Source organism: Schistocerca gregaria, chromosome 3, assembly GCF_023897955.1.
Source record: "Schistocerca gregaria isolate iqSchGreg1 chromosome 3, iqSchGreg1.2, whole genome shotgun sequence".
NCBI lineage: Eukaryota > Metazoa > Arthropoda > Insecta > Orthoptera > Acrididae > Schistocerca > Schistocerca gregaria.
In genome coordinates, this window is record NC_064922.1 from 196162707 (window position 1) to 196177774 (window position 15068).

Consider the following 15068-nt stretch of genomic DNA (forward strand, 5'->3'; position numbering starts at 1 on the left):
TTAGTGGACTTGTTGCATCTTCTAAGTGTCCTGCCAATGAAACGCAACCTTTGGCTCGCCTTCCCGACAATATTATCTATGTGGTCCTTCCAACTGAAGTTGTTCGTAATTTTAACACCCAGGTACTTAGTTGAATTGACAGCCTTGAGAATTGTACTATTTATCGAGTAATCGAATTCCAACGGATTTCTTTTGGAACTCATGTGGATAATCTCACACTTTTCGTTATTTAGCGTCAACTGCCACCTGACACACCATACAGCAATCTTTTCTAAATCGCTTTGCAGCTGATACTGGTCTTCGGATGACCTTATTAGACGGTAAATTACAGCATCATCTGCGAACAACCTAAGAGAACTGCTCAGATTGTCACCCAGGTCATTTATATAGATCAGGAACAGTAGAGGTCCCAGGACGCTTCCCTGGGGAACACCTGATATCACTTCAGTTTTACTCGATGATTTGCCGTCTATTACTACGAACTGCGACCTTCCTGACAGGAAATCACGAATCCAGTCGCACAACTGAGACGATACCCCGATGCCATTGCAAGAAACGTGTTGTAAAAGGTATAATGAGCTTAAATTGTAAAACGGTTTTTCATTATTCGTATGTTAATGTCAATCCTAAAAGGAAACTATGGTTCTGCAATAGCTGTTTCGAAGGAGACTTAGGCCAAAAACCTAATATGAGGAACACCAAAGACGAAGTTATCAGTGCTCTACTGGAAGAGTTTTCAGTTATAAAACATCACGAACACGAACAGTATGAAAAAGAAACAAAGAGGCTTAGCGTTTTACCTCAAGATACTGTAACCTTTGTTAATAACAGTTCTGTTGTTTATGTTTGTAGAAAGTGCGGGAAAAACACAAACAGTGGTGTAACCTGTTGCGAGTGCGAAAGAAAACATCAGTCTAAAACTCCCGACCATGTTCCAAAACTTTATATTTTAGGCGATAGCCACAGCCGCAGTATTGTCTCACGCGTAAATAAAGCTTCAAATGTGAAATCGACGAGCTTTGTAAAACCTGGGGCGCCCCTCTCAGAAATAAGAAAACTAGTTTTTTCTGAAGAAATAAAAAATCTGTTTTCGAAAGATTTTGTTGTCCTCTTTGGTGGATCTAATGACATTTATCAAAATGATACATCTAAAGCCTGCTGCGAATTAAACAAGTGTTTATCTGAACTAAGTCATACAAACGTTATCCTCGTAAATATACCATAAAGGTACGACTTGATGTCCTGGTCGTGTGTAAACAAGGAAATTAGTGCCGCCAATGAACTTTTTTCCAGTATATGCAAACAATATAGAAATGTGTCTGTTGTTAATATTAATACCATTGGACGCAGATTCCACACTACTCACGGGCTGCACTTAAATGGCCTTGGAAAGCAACTTGTTACATTAAAGCTAATGAAAATTATTCAGAGACTGCAATACTTACCAACAACATCATCAGTGGTACCTGTATCATCATCACAGAAAGTGTCTCTAGGAATGACTAATGCAGAATCAGATACAGTAACAGAAAATGTAGCAGAAGTACCTAAAGAAGCAATACTAACAGAAGTAGAATCAACAGCAGCGTCAGAAGAACCACGTTCAGTAACAGCAGAAGTAATTCCTCCAGCATTAGAACCAGCTCCTACAGTAGTAACACCATCTCCCTCACCAGCAGTAGCAGCACAAACTTCTCCACCAGCAACAGCAGAAGAAACACCATCAGCAACAACAGAAGCAACTCCTCCAGCAGTAGAACCAGTTCCTATAGCAGCAGCACCATCTCCCACACCAGCAGTAGCAGAACCAACTCCTTTACCAGTAATAGCAGAAACAACTCCTCCACCAGCAGCAACTAAACCAACTTCACCAACAGCAGAAACAGTACCAGCTCCTCCTCCATCACCTTCAAGAGTAGCAGAAAAGAATAGACCAGTCGCAGTAAGTAAAGTATCATCTTTGTCTCATGATGAAGTGATACCAAATGATTTGGGAAAACATGCTCCTATAAAACTTATGGACAGTGAAGTGAAACAAACTTCCATCCGTGTTTCAAACAGACCCAAAAAATTACCAAAGAGAAATGAAGATTTTTTATGGTTTGTCCCAAGGAAGTCCAAACGCCACCTAACATAGATTCCAGGGCTGAAAAAACAATTAAATGTTCTCCATCGCCCCATAATACTGTAGTCCTCCCATCCTGTGACAGTAACTCTATCTTATTTCTGGACTTAAATGTCAGGTCTCTGAAAAATAAAGCTGATGAGCTTGGTATACTATTAAACAGTAACAAAAGAATGATTTTATGTACAAACGAACATTGGTTAAAGGAAGAGGATATAAAATTGTATGTACCACCGGGTTTCAGATTAGCTACGTACTACTGCAGACCTGGTGAATCCTTTGGGGGTTCATCCATATGTATTAGCAATGATCTAGACTTAAAGTTTTCTGTTCTTGAGGTTAGTGACCTATGCATTAAAGATGTTTTTGAAGCAGCTGCTTTTATTATATCTAGTATACAGCTCATAACTGTGTCTTTATATCACACTCCTGAAAGTAATGTAGAACAATTTATAGAACATTTAGAAAAACTTGTGATCAGTATACAAAAATATACTAAATACAAAATTTTAATCTTTGGGGATCTAAACATAGACATTAGGAAAATGACAGCCAGAAATGTTAATTTAGTAAACATGTTAAGATCCTATAATCTCTTTTGTGCTAATGAAAGTCCTACAAGGCACTCCTCCTGTCTTGACAATTTAATAACAAATGTATACAAAAGTGATTTTGAGCTAGGTTTATTTAATGTCGATTACCTGTCAGACCATAGAGGTATATGGGTGAAACTAATTACTAAAAATCCAAAAGAAGACGAGGAACAAACTCAGTGTGTCAGACTATCTACAGAGACAAATATTAGTAAGTATAGAGAAGAACTTAAGTCTATAGATTGGAATACTGTTATACATTCCTCCAGAAATGTTGATGAAGCCTTCAGCACATTCCTAAAAATCATTTCTGAAATCTTCCATGCATGCTGTCCATTGGTTAAAAACAAAAAAAAAAAAAAAACAAGAAAGTTAGGAAACCTAGCCACTCAACTTCACAGAAGTGGTTTTCACCCCAATTACAAAAACTGAGACTATTGGTAATTACTTGTCATGATAAGGTCAAAAAGGGAGCAGTAGATAAAGAAACTTACAAAAACCTGAAAAGAAAATATAGATCTGAAATTAAAATAGCCAAGTGCAAGGCAAATGGTGATTTCATTAAAAAATCACACAATAAATGTAAGGCTGCATGGAAAGTAATAAAAGCAGAGCTAGGTATGGATATAAACTACAAAGACAACATAAATGCTGCTGACATCGCTGCTGATGATTTCAATCACTTTTTTGTCAACTCTGCCAATCTTAGCCTTCCAACCCACAGCAACCAGAATTCCAATTCAACACATACACCTATTTCTCACCCCATATCTGGAAGAAATTTTCAACAAAACATTACAAACATAGTGTCAGCTTGTAAATGGAGAGAAGTACAAGTAACTAGTATAATTAAAGAAACCTCTAAATTAGGATACTCTAGATCTGAAGATGTGTATGGCCTGTCAAACTATGTAATTAAAAAAGTTGTAGATCTCATATCATATCCTTTTTGCATACTGATAAACTGGATGCTGTCGAGTGGACACTTTCCAGAATGTCTCAAAAAACCGTTGTCATACCATTATACAAAAAGAGTGACAAGTCCTGTATCAATAATTATAGACCAATTTCACTTGAGCCTATTCTCTCAAAAATAATAGAACATTGCATACTGCAGCAAATATGCAAACATCTATCAGACAATAATATATTAAATGATTCTCAGTATGGATTTAGGTCAAACTTATCAACAGTCAAAGCAGTTGAAAACCTTATCTCTTTTGTACTAAGCGCATTTGAGTCAGAATTATCTGCTGAAGCCATTCTAATTGACTTGAGTAAGGCTTTCCACTCAGTTAACCACAAAATATTATTAGATAAACTGTGTTGCTATGGAATCAAACACTTGGAACTCTCACTAATTAAATCATACCTCAGCAATAGAAAACAAATAGTAAAGCATAATGACCAACAGTCACAGATTTTAAGTATAAAACGAGGTGTTCCGCAGGGCTCAGTGCTTGGTCCTCTACTATTTATATTGTTTGTAAATGACTTTCCGAATAACTTACCCTGTAAATCTATCCTCTATGCTGATGACACAACATTAGCTAATGCTGGAAAGGATATAAACAAATTGAAGGAGGAAAGTGAAGAGTGTCTCAAAATGTCTAATATCTGGTTTAAACCTAATGACTTATCTATGAACCATGAAAAGACTGTCAAGATAATCTTCAGTTTATCAAACAGTAACATGGAGTTATCACCTGTTAAACTACTAGGAATACACGTTGACTCAAAATTAACTTGGGACACACATACAGATTATGTATCACGAGTTATCTACCTACTAGCCAAACTACACACATGTGTTACACAATATTTATTGCTTCAGTCATACTATGCCGTCTTTCATTGCCATCTACAATATGGCATTCTTTTAATGGGGTAACTCTCCAGGAGCCAAAAAAATTTTCACTTGGCAGAAGAAAGCAATTAGACGTCTTTACGGAATCACTGACAACAAGACCTCATGTAGACCTTATTTTAGAGACTTAAAAATTCTCACAGTCCCATCTCTTTACATATATTGTTGCCTATTAAACATAAAAGAAAACTTAAACCACTACACTATAAGGAAATCAGTTCATCAACACAATACTCGACAAACAAATATGACTGATATACCCACAACCAGGCTTAAGAAAACCCAATCTAGCTATGAATACATAGGCATAAAATTATTCAACACTTTACCCGTACAGGCTCAATTAGTTTCAATGGATATTTTCAAAACTAAAACCAAAGTGTGGATGAAGAAAACTACTTTCTACAGTAAAGAAGAATTTCAGAATAGTTGTAAAGATGATCTAATTTATTGATAAACTAAGGCTTACTGTTATGTATAGTTATGGATGTAGAGGCAGCTAGCTATAAGCTAATAGGGTACAACACTCTCATTGCATGTTAATGCTGATAAATTATGGCTTACTGTTATGTATAGATCTAGGTGTAGAGGCTGTTGTAAGCTAATAGTTTCCAACATTGCTATATTTTTACTATGTAATATTTTGGTATGTAAAACATAATGTAGAAATAGCTGTAACTCTTCTGACGACATCGATTGGATGTTAATGCTGAAAGATGGATAAAATAAATAAATAAATAAACATGCCGGTTAGCATGGAGGATTTCATTTTGTTCGAGATACTTCAACATGTTCTAGCTCAGAATATGTTCTAGGATCCTACATCAGATGAACATCAATGAGAATGGATGGTAATCTTGTGAATTACTTCTATTACTCTTCTTTAGGCAGGTGCAGCCTGTGACTTTTTCTACTCACTGAGCACAGGTTTTGGTTCTTGTGATCTACGTTATAGAATTGAAGTGGACATGTTCGACATTACTCTTTCAGCCAGGTGGTGTCACATAAGGTAAGTCGACACAAAATGGTTAGTGTGTTTCGTGCACACACTGCAACAACCGGTATTGATAGTGCTCCCAACTATGCTGTTGTTGTTGACAAGTTTGTTCCATGGCAAATGGAATGAAGAAAATAACTGAATTACGTGCCGAAATGCCGAAGTAAATATTAAATTTAAAAAGGTGGAGTATGTGGATCGAAATATGTCCATAATCCACAGTTTGGCGAGCTAGCAAAAACATACAGACATATCTACAGTCATTAGAGTGTCACCTTGTCACTGCCATTTCAACCCAGTGGAATTGTATGGACTCAAATTTAAGGTTATGCTACAGAAAAAAGTATACTGTGTGCTGTCGAGTAACTCAGCATCTAAGCTGTTAGGGAAGTGACTCCTGAAGACTGGAGGGCTGTGCTTTATGGAAAAATCTTGGCAGGACGTGTGACGTATTTACCTTTTGATATCATGTAGTTGATACAACAAAAGGGGCCTGATGCCACCAGATCCAACCAGCTGGGTGTAAGATACACGCCATGCACTCCCTGACAGAATATACCTACGCACCTTTGCGCCCACAGGTTAGGCAACTCTGCAGCAACCTCGAATTCGCTATTGTACACTACTGGCCATTAAAATTGCTACGCCAAGAAGAAATGCAGATGATAAACGGGTATTCATTGGACAAATATATTATACTACACCTGACATGCAATTACATTTTCATGCAATTTGGGTGCGTAGATCCTGAGAAATCCGTACTCAGAACAACCACCTCTGGCAGTAATAACGGCCTTGGTACACCTGAGCATTGAGTCAAACAGAGCTGGCCGGTCGCACACAGCTACGACTGCTACAATTTTGGAACATGCAGACACTCTCATTCTAGGTGTGGACGGATAACAATGAAACACCTCGCTGCTCCAGTGGCTGTCTCTGTTGGTCGTGCTGACACACTCGTCCACCAGTTGGGGTATTCAAAGGCGTGTGTGCCCACTGGTTTTCTTGCCGCCTAATTTTCTTTCTTTTTGTTTCACTTACGCCCTAGTCCCGCAACGATCTCAGGGTTGATGTGGTTACAACCGATTTGGCAATGTTAGTTGTAGTGATGGCAGGATGACCTTCCTGCCGCCACCCCGTACCCCCCAGGACGGAGTCAGTGTACCCCAATTGTCTGCGTCTAGTGTAAATCGTGAAATAGTGCGGCCGTGTTGCAAATGTCTGTGACGCGTGGAAATGAGGCAGAACGTGGGGACCAGCCTGGTATTCACCTAGCGGGATGTGGAAAACCGTCTAAAAACCACATCCAGGCTGGCCACCACATCAGCCCTCGTCTTTAATCCGCTGGGCTGATTCGATCTAGGGCTGGCGCGCATACCCAAGTCCAGGAAGCACCGTGTTAGCGCTCTCGCCTACCCTGGCGGGTCGGTTTCCTTGCCGCCTAACGGAAGACCATAAAGAACAACAAAGGGTCATCTGTGTGGAACTGCTTGCGTGTTAAGAGGCGGTTGGGGGAAATTTTTTGTCGAACATCGTCACAGGCGATGAAACACGGGTTCATCACCTTGAACCGGAAAAAGTCAATCCACCAAGTGGCGTCAGACCATCTATCCTCCGAAGAAAAGTTCAAAGCCACACCCTGACCATCTTCTAGGACTCTGAATGGGTTATCCTGTTTGATGTTCTCCCTCATCGTGCGTCGATAATCTCTGAAGTGTATTGTGTTACTTTCATGAAACTCAAGAATCGACTTCAGCGCGTCTGTCACCACAAAAATGCAAACGAACTTCTCCTTCTTCATGACAACCCAAGGCTTCACACAAGTCTGCACACCTAAGCGGAGCTCACAAAACTTCATTGGGCTGTTGTTAATCATCCACTCTACAGCCTGGATCTCATACCTTCCCGGCTTCCATCTCTTTGAGCCAATGAAGGATGCACTCCTTGGGTAATCGTGAGTAATAGGGAAGTTATTGATGCAGCAAGACGTTGGCTTCAACGTCAAACAGTAACTGAGGGCAAACAGGCCCTCCCAGTAAGGTTGTGTAAGGCTGTTGCACTGAATGGAGATTATGTTGAAAAACAGCGTTTTGTAGCCAAAAGAGAGGGGAATAATGTGGTGTTAGAATTCCAAACATAACAATCCTGCTTTCAAGAATGAAATTTTCACTCTATAGCATAGTGTGCGCTGATATGAAATTTCCTGACAGATTAAAACTGTGTGCCGGACCGAGACTCGAACTCGAGACCTTTGCCTTTCGCGGGCAAGTGCTCCACTGACTGAGCTACCAAGCACGACTCACGCGTCGTCCTCACAGCTTTAATACCGATGTAGAGTGACAATGTCATTCTAGAAACATCACCCAGGCTGTGGCTAAGCCATGTGTCCGCAATATCCTTTCTTCCAGGAGTGCTAGTTCTGCAAGGTTCGCGGGGGAGCTTCTGTGAAGTTTGGAAGGTAGGAGGCGAGGCACTGGCGGAATTAAAGCTGTGAGGACGGGGCGTAGGTCGTGCTTGGGTAGCTCAGTCGGCCCGCGAGAGGCAAAGGTCCAGAGTTAGAGTCTCAGTCCGGCACACAGTTTCCATCGGCCAGGAAGTTTCAGTCTTGCTTTCAGGAAAAGAGTGTTGAATACCTATTGTATATATCATGCAAACAACTGACAAATGTTCATGTGTTTCTGAGCTTGTTGCTTCTGGTTCGTTTCAATTACACGTAATGAAATAAGCTTCTAGACCAGGGATCGCCTAGTAATTTTAGCTGGGATCCGGATATTTTTGAAAATTATTATCGAGGTCCAGAACAAAAATCTCAGTTTCCTTACTAATTTTTTGTTTTAATTTTTGTTAGAAAATAATAAGGAACACATTTGTATTCATAAATCCAGAAAAGAGGTCATATTCCTTGCTAACCTTTTATTTTAATTTTCACTCACGAAATATGAAATGCAACAGGCATATTTGTATTAAAAACTCTAAGGGAGAATTTCATTTGCGAACTTGAACCAGTTTCTTAAAGTTAGGTTCACGTAGGGAGCAGCTTACGCGAATATTCTCTTCAAGTTTGGTGGCCGTTAATATTGAGCGATGGATGTTCTTAGGAAAAATTAATTCTGAAAATGAAATTCACAAACGTAAATGGAGCCAAAGATAACAGCCACGTTTATCGCAAATTTTTTGCAGTATTCATATTGTTCTGAAACATATTTACTCCAAAATTCTTCGGCGGACTTAGTTTATCCGTTTGAAGGAAATGTCTTCATGCACGTCTGTTAACTCGATGTGGAGTAAATGCTTTGAAAGGTAGAACAACCTCAAAGCCACAGCCGTCCATACTACCTCGGCAGAAACCTCAAAAGGCAATTTTAAGAATCGCAACTGTTTCCCTATCTCTGGAAAGTCTTTGAATCTTGCCGCGAATTCGTTCTTTATATCGGATATAAGACGTGAGCACACTGAAGTGTCTGTTTCAGAATTATTTTTGTGTTAAAAAAGTTTTGGAAAGTGAAAAACTCTAGACTTGTACTGTCGTGCTTAAAGATGTCCAGCTTGCGATGGAAAGAAGACACATTTTGTATCAGATTACATACTAATTTCCTTGTGTCTCGGTGCCGAGCGCATTTAAATCTTTCAGAATGTCTTTTACGAAAGCCAGTGTTAGCGTACTGCGTTTGTTTGCTACGATTTCCAGATGGTTTCTTGCTTCTGAGAAGGATGTTAATTCTTTCATTTAACTTTACTTGGCCAAAGAACGATGTTGTACTGCAGTTAAGTCAGAATGCGCCGAAACATACTCAGGAAGAACCTCTTTGAACTGTCTGTGCTGAGGAGCAGAATGAGACATAATACAATTAATAAACTTCGTCAATCTGCCCATACCTTCTTTCAGACTCATACTTAAGTTTTCCACAAAGGGGCTTCTTGATGAATTATGTAGTGATAAGACAGTAGCCCAGGATTCTTATCCTCGATTCTCTTTACCAGTCCTTTTCCTTTGCCGATGATCTCTGGGGCCTGTCAGATGAAAGAGACACCATTTTATCGTAACTAGTGCTTGATTTTGACATGAAGTCATGAAAAGCCTTGAATAAATCTTCTCCGCGAGTCTTGTCTTTCAACGGCAATATTGTGAGCAATTCTTACCTAAATTCTTTACTTTCAATATGCAAAAATCGCACGAAAATGGACATCTGCTCTTCATCGACAATCTCGCATGATTCATCTGGTGCTATGGCATAGCAAGGCTCCTTCTGCAGATGTTCGAGGAAACTACTTTTTTTGTCAGCAGTCAAAATTTCGGTTCTTCCTTTATTACTTCTTGTCGACAATGGAATACCTTGAATTGTGGCAACACCCTTTTCTCTACAAAAAGTACCACTGCCACTTGCAGCATTCTTTTTTTTTTAGTATTATCTCGAGTCTGAAAATGGCTTCTGATGTTTATTAAGCGTCCAACATTAACTCATCGCTGCTTTTGAAGACTTTCTTGCTCGCTCATAGAGTGAAATAGGTTAGCCGTGCTTTTTCGTAAGAAGCTGGATATGCCAAGAGTTTTTCACCACACAGAGGAAATTTTTTAAGACTGCTGATGAGTTGTTTGGTAGTGGCGCTTTAAATTGGCAGTTTTAACAAAAGATGAGGCAAACTGGAACAGCTTCAGTCTACATCTACATCTGCGTCTACGTGATTACTCTGCTATTCACAATAAAGTGCCTGGCAGAGGATTCAATGAACCACGTTCATGTTGTCTCTCAACCGTTCCACTCTCGAACGGCACGCGGGAAAAACGAGCACTTAATTTTTTTCGTGCGAGCCCTGATTTCTCTTATTTTATCGTGATGATAATTTCTCCCTATGTAGGTGGGTGCCAACAGAATGTTTTCGCAATTTGAGGAGAAAACTGGTGATTGAAATTTCATGAGAAGATCCCGTCGCAAAGAAAGGCACCTTTGTTTCAATGATTGCCACTCCAATTCACGTATCATGTCTGTGAGACTATCTCCCCTATTTCGCGATAATACAAAACGAGCTGCCCTTCTTTGTACTTTTTCGATGTCATCAGTCAGTCCCACAACCCCACACCGCACAGCAGTACTCCACAATAAGGCGGACAAGCGTAGTGTAAGCAGTCTCTTTGGTAGACCTGTTGCACCTTCTAAGTGAATCGCAGTCTTTGGTTTGCTCTACCCATAATAGTATCTATGTGATCGTTCCAATTTAGGTTATGTGTAATTGTAATCCCTAAGTATTTAGTTGAATGTACAGCCCTCAGATTTGTGTGACTTATCGCGTAATCGAAATTTAGCTGACTTCTTTTAGTACTCATGTGAATAACTAAGCACTTTTCTTTATTCAGGGTCAATTGCCACTTTTCGCACCATACAGATATCTAAATCATTTTGCAAGTCGTTTTGATCATCTGATGACTTTGCAAGACGGTAAATGACAGAATCATCTGCAAACAATCTAAGACGGCTACTCAGTTTGTCTCCTATGTCGTTAACATAGATCAGGACCAATAGAGGGCCTATAACACTTCCTCGGGGAACGCCGGATATTACTTCTGTTTTACTCGATGACTTTCCGTCTATTACTACGAACTATGACCTTTCTGACAGGAAATCACGAATCCAGTCGCACAACTGAGGCGATACTCCGTAGGCACACAGTTTGATTAGAAGACGCTTATGAGGAACGGTGTCGACAGCCTTCTGGAAATTTAAAAAATATGGAATCAATATGACATCCCCTGTCGACAGCACGTATTACTTCATGAGTATAAAGAGCTAATTGTGTTTCACAAGAAGAATATTTTCTTAATCCGTGCTGACTATATCTCAATAAATCGTTTTCTTCGAGGTACTTCATAATGTTCGAATACAGTATATGTTCTAAAACCCTACTGCAAATCGACGTTAGTGACATAGGCCTGTAATTCAGCGGATTACTCCTGCTTCCCTTTTAGGGTATTGGTGTGACTTGAGCAATTTTCCAGTCTTTAGGTACGTATCTTTCTGTGAGCGAGTGGTTGTATATAATCAGCATACTCTGAGAGAAACCTGACTGGTATACAATCTGGACCGGAGGCCTTGCCTTTATTAAGTGATTTAAGCTGCTTTGTTACACCGAGGATATCTACTTCATGTTTCTCATCTTGGCAATTGTTCTTGATTGGAATCAGTCCTATCAGGCAGCGTAAAACAGTTCAGTCCAATTCGTCAAGAACTTGACTATTAGCACTATTAGCTTTACGCTATTTAGGATCCATATCGATGGAAAAGAAATTTTATAAGCTGCAATAATAACGAAACGCTCTGTACTAGGTGGAAAAAGCTACTGACGAAGTGTCGATAAAATTTGCGCACTTTATTTAGATCCGTTCTTTATAAAATTACTGGCGCCCGACACACTACACGTGCCGACACACCGCAACAGGAGCTACTTCCGTGTCAAAGTGTATGATGCCGCCCACCAAAGAAAAAACGTCGCAAAGGAGCCGTACGGTAGAGGACGAGCTCCGTTGCCGAAGATCGCCGCCACCGATTGAAGTCATACGAACTTTCATAAAGAACGTCCTGGAAGATTAAAACTGTGTGGCAGACCGAGGCACGAAGTGGCGACCTTTGCCTTTCACGGGCAAGTGCTCCACCGACTTTTTTGCGTTAAGGTTCGTTCTATTTGTTCGGGGCGGACGTCCCATGACACTTGTTCAAGTTCATTGTTGATCCATTTACTCAGATTTTAGTTACAGAGGGCACGCAACCTCCTGACCAAACACGCTGAGCTACCGTGCCGGCTAACGCCTGAACTACCTCAGTTTTACTTCCGCCAATACCTCGTCTCCTACCTTCCAAAGTTCATAAAGCAGCTTTACGCTATCGTTCGGGTTTCGATCACAAAACACGGTGTTAAAATGAATACGCCTTCTCCGATTTAACAGAGGTTTCGGAGGTTGCCGGACCCTGAAATCGATTTGTAAAATTTCCTTGTTCATTAAATAAAATTCTTCTGTTGCAGCTTTTACGTGGAACGACATAACACGCTGCGCCGGCCGGCAGCTTGTTCCCTTGCACCCCCGCTCTTCAGCGCATTCACGTGCGCTGCACAGCATAGGAACTGTGTATTGAATCTACCTGTGTCCGCCCCCGGTAGCTGAGTGGATGCCGGCACGGTAGCTCAGCGTGTTCGGCCAGAGGGTTAGCAGCCCTCTGTAATAAAAAACTGAGTTAACCGATCAAAGACGAACTTAAACGGATGTCTTACGACGTCCGCCCCGAGCACATACAACGAACGTAAGCGAACAAAATGAGAAAATGAATCCTAAGGGCCCGGGTTTGATTTCCGGCGGGTCGGAGATTTACTCGCTAAGGCACTGGATTTTGTGTTGTCCTAATCATCATCATTTCTTCCCCATCGACGCGCAAGTCGCCGAAGTGGCGTCAAATCGAAAGACTTGCACCAGGCGAGCGGCCTGCCCAACGGAAGGCCCTCGTCACGCGCCATTATTATTATTATCTACCTGTAATTAACCAATAACGATTCTAATTATTCAGCAACTAATTGTAGATTACTAGAAAAAACAATAAGGTTGGCGCTCAAACTATTTGGTATCTACATAAAAATATTTCAGAATGAGTATAGTCTGGGAAATTTGCGCTTCGTTTTAAACAAAAGCTTATTATTAAATGTGGACACAGTCTTCAAAATGTGTTACGAATACATTTGTTGTTGTTGCTGTTGTGGTCTTCAGTCCTGAGACTGGTTTGATGCAGCTCTCCATGACACCCTATCCTGTGCAAGATTCTTCATCTCCTAGTACTTACTGCAACCTACATCCTCCTTAATCTGGTTAGTGTATTCATCTCTTGATATCCCTCTACCATTTTTACCCTCCACGCTGCCCTACAATGCTAAATTTGTGATCCCTTGATGCCTCAGACCATGTCCTACAAACCGATCCCTTCTTTTTGTCAGGTTGCGCCAGAAACTCCTCTTCTCCCCAATTCTATTCAATACTTCATCATTAGTAATGTGATCTACCCATCTAATCTTCAGCATTCTTCTGTAGCACCACATTTCAAAAGCTTGTATTCTTTTCTGGTCCAAACTATTTATAGTCCATGTTTCACTTCCAAACATGGCTACACTCCATACAAATACTTTCAAAAACGACTTCCTGACACTTAAATCTATACTCGATGTTAACAAATTTCTCTTTTTCAAAAACGCTTTCCTTGCCATTGCCAGTCTACATTTTATATCTTCTCTACTTCGACCATCATCAGTTATTTTGCTTCCCAAATAGTAGAATTCCTTTACTAATTTAAGTTCCTCATTTCCTAATCTAATTCCCTCAACATCCCTCAACTTAACTCGACTACATTCCATTATCTTAGTTTTGCTTTTGTTGATGTTAATCTTATATCCTCCTTTCAAGGCACTGTCCATTCCGTTCAACTGCTCTTCCAAGTCCTTTGCTGTCCCTGATAGAATAACAATGTCATCGGCGAACCTCAAAGTTTTTATTTCTTCTCCATTGATTTTAACACCTATTCCGAATTTTTCTTTTGTTTCCTTCACTGCTTGCTCAATATACAGATTGAATAACATCGGGGAGAGACTACAACCCTGTCTCACTCCCTTCCCAACCACTGCTTCCCTTTCATGTCCCTCGACTCTTATAACTGACATCTGGTTTCTGTACAAATTGTAAATAGCCTTTCGCTCCCTGTATTTTACCCCTGCCACCTTCAGAATTTGAAAGGGAGTATTCCAGTTAATATTGTCAAAAGCTTTCTCTAAGTCTACAAATGGTAGAAACGCAGGTTTGCCCTTCCTTAATCTAGCTTCTAAGATACGTCGTAGGGTCTGTATTGCCTCACGTGTACCAATATTTCTACGGAATCCAAACTGATCTTCCCCGAGGTCGGCTTCTACTAGTTTTTCCATTCGCCTGTATAGAATTCGTGTTAGTATTTTGAAGCTGTGACTTATTAAACTGATAGTTCGGTAATTTTCACATCTGTCAACACCTACTTTCTTTGGGATTGGAACTATTATATTCTTCTTGAAGTCTGAGGGTATTTCGCCTGTCTCATACATCTTGCTCAGTACTGGCTCTCCCAAAGCTGTCAGTAGTTCTAATGGAATGTTGTCTACTCCCGGGCCCTTGTTTCGAATCAGGTCTTTCAGTGCTCTGTCAAACTCTTCACGCAATATCGTATCTCCCATTTCACCTTCATCTACATCCTCTTCCATTTCCATAATATTGTCCTCAAGTACATCGCCCTTGTATAGACCCTCTATATACTCCTTCCACCTTTCTGCTTTCTCTTTTTTGCTTAGAACTGGGTTCCCATCTGAGCTCTTGATATTCATACAAGTGGTTCGCTTTTCTCCAAAGGTCTCTTTAATTTTCCTGTAGGCAGTATTTATCTTACCCCTAGTGAGATAAGCCTCTACATCCTTACATTTGTCCTTTAGCCATCC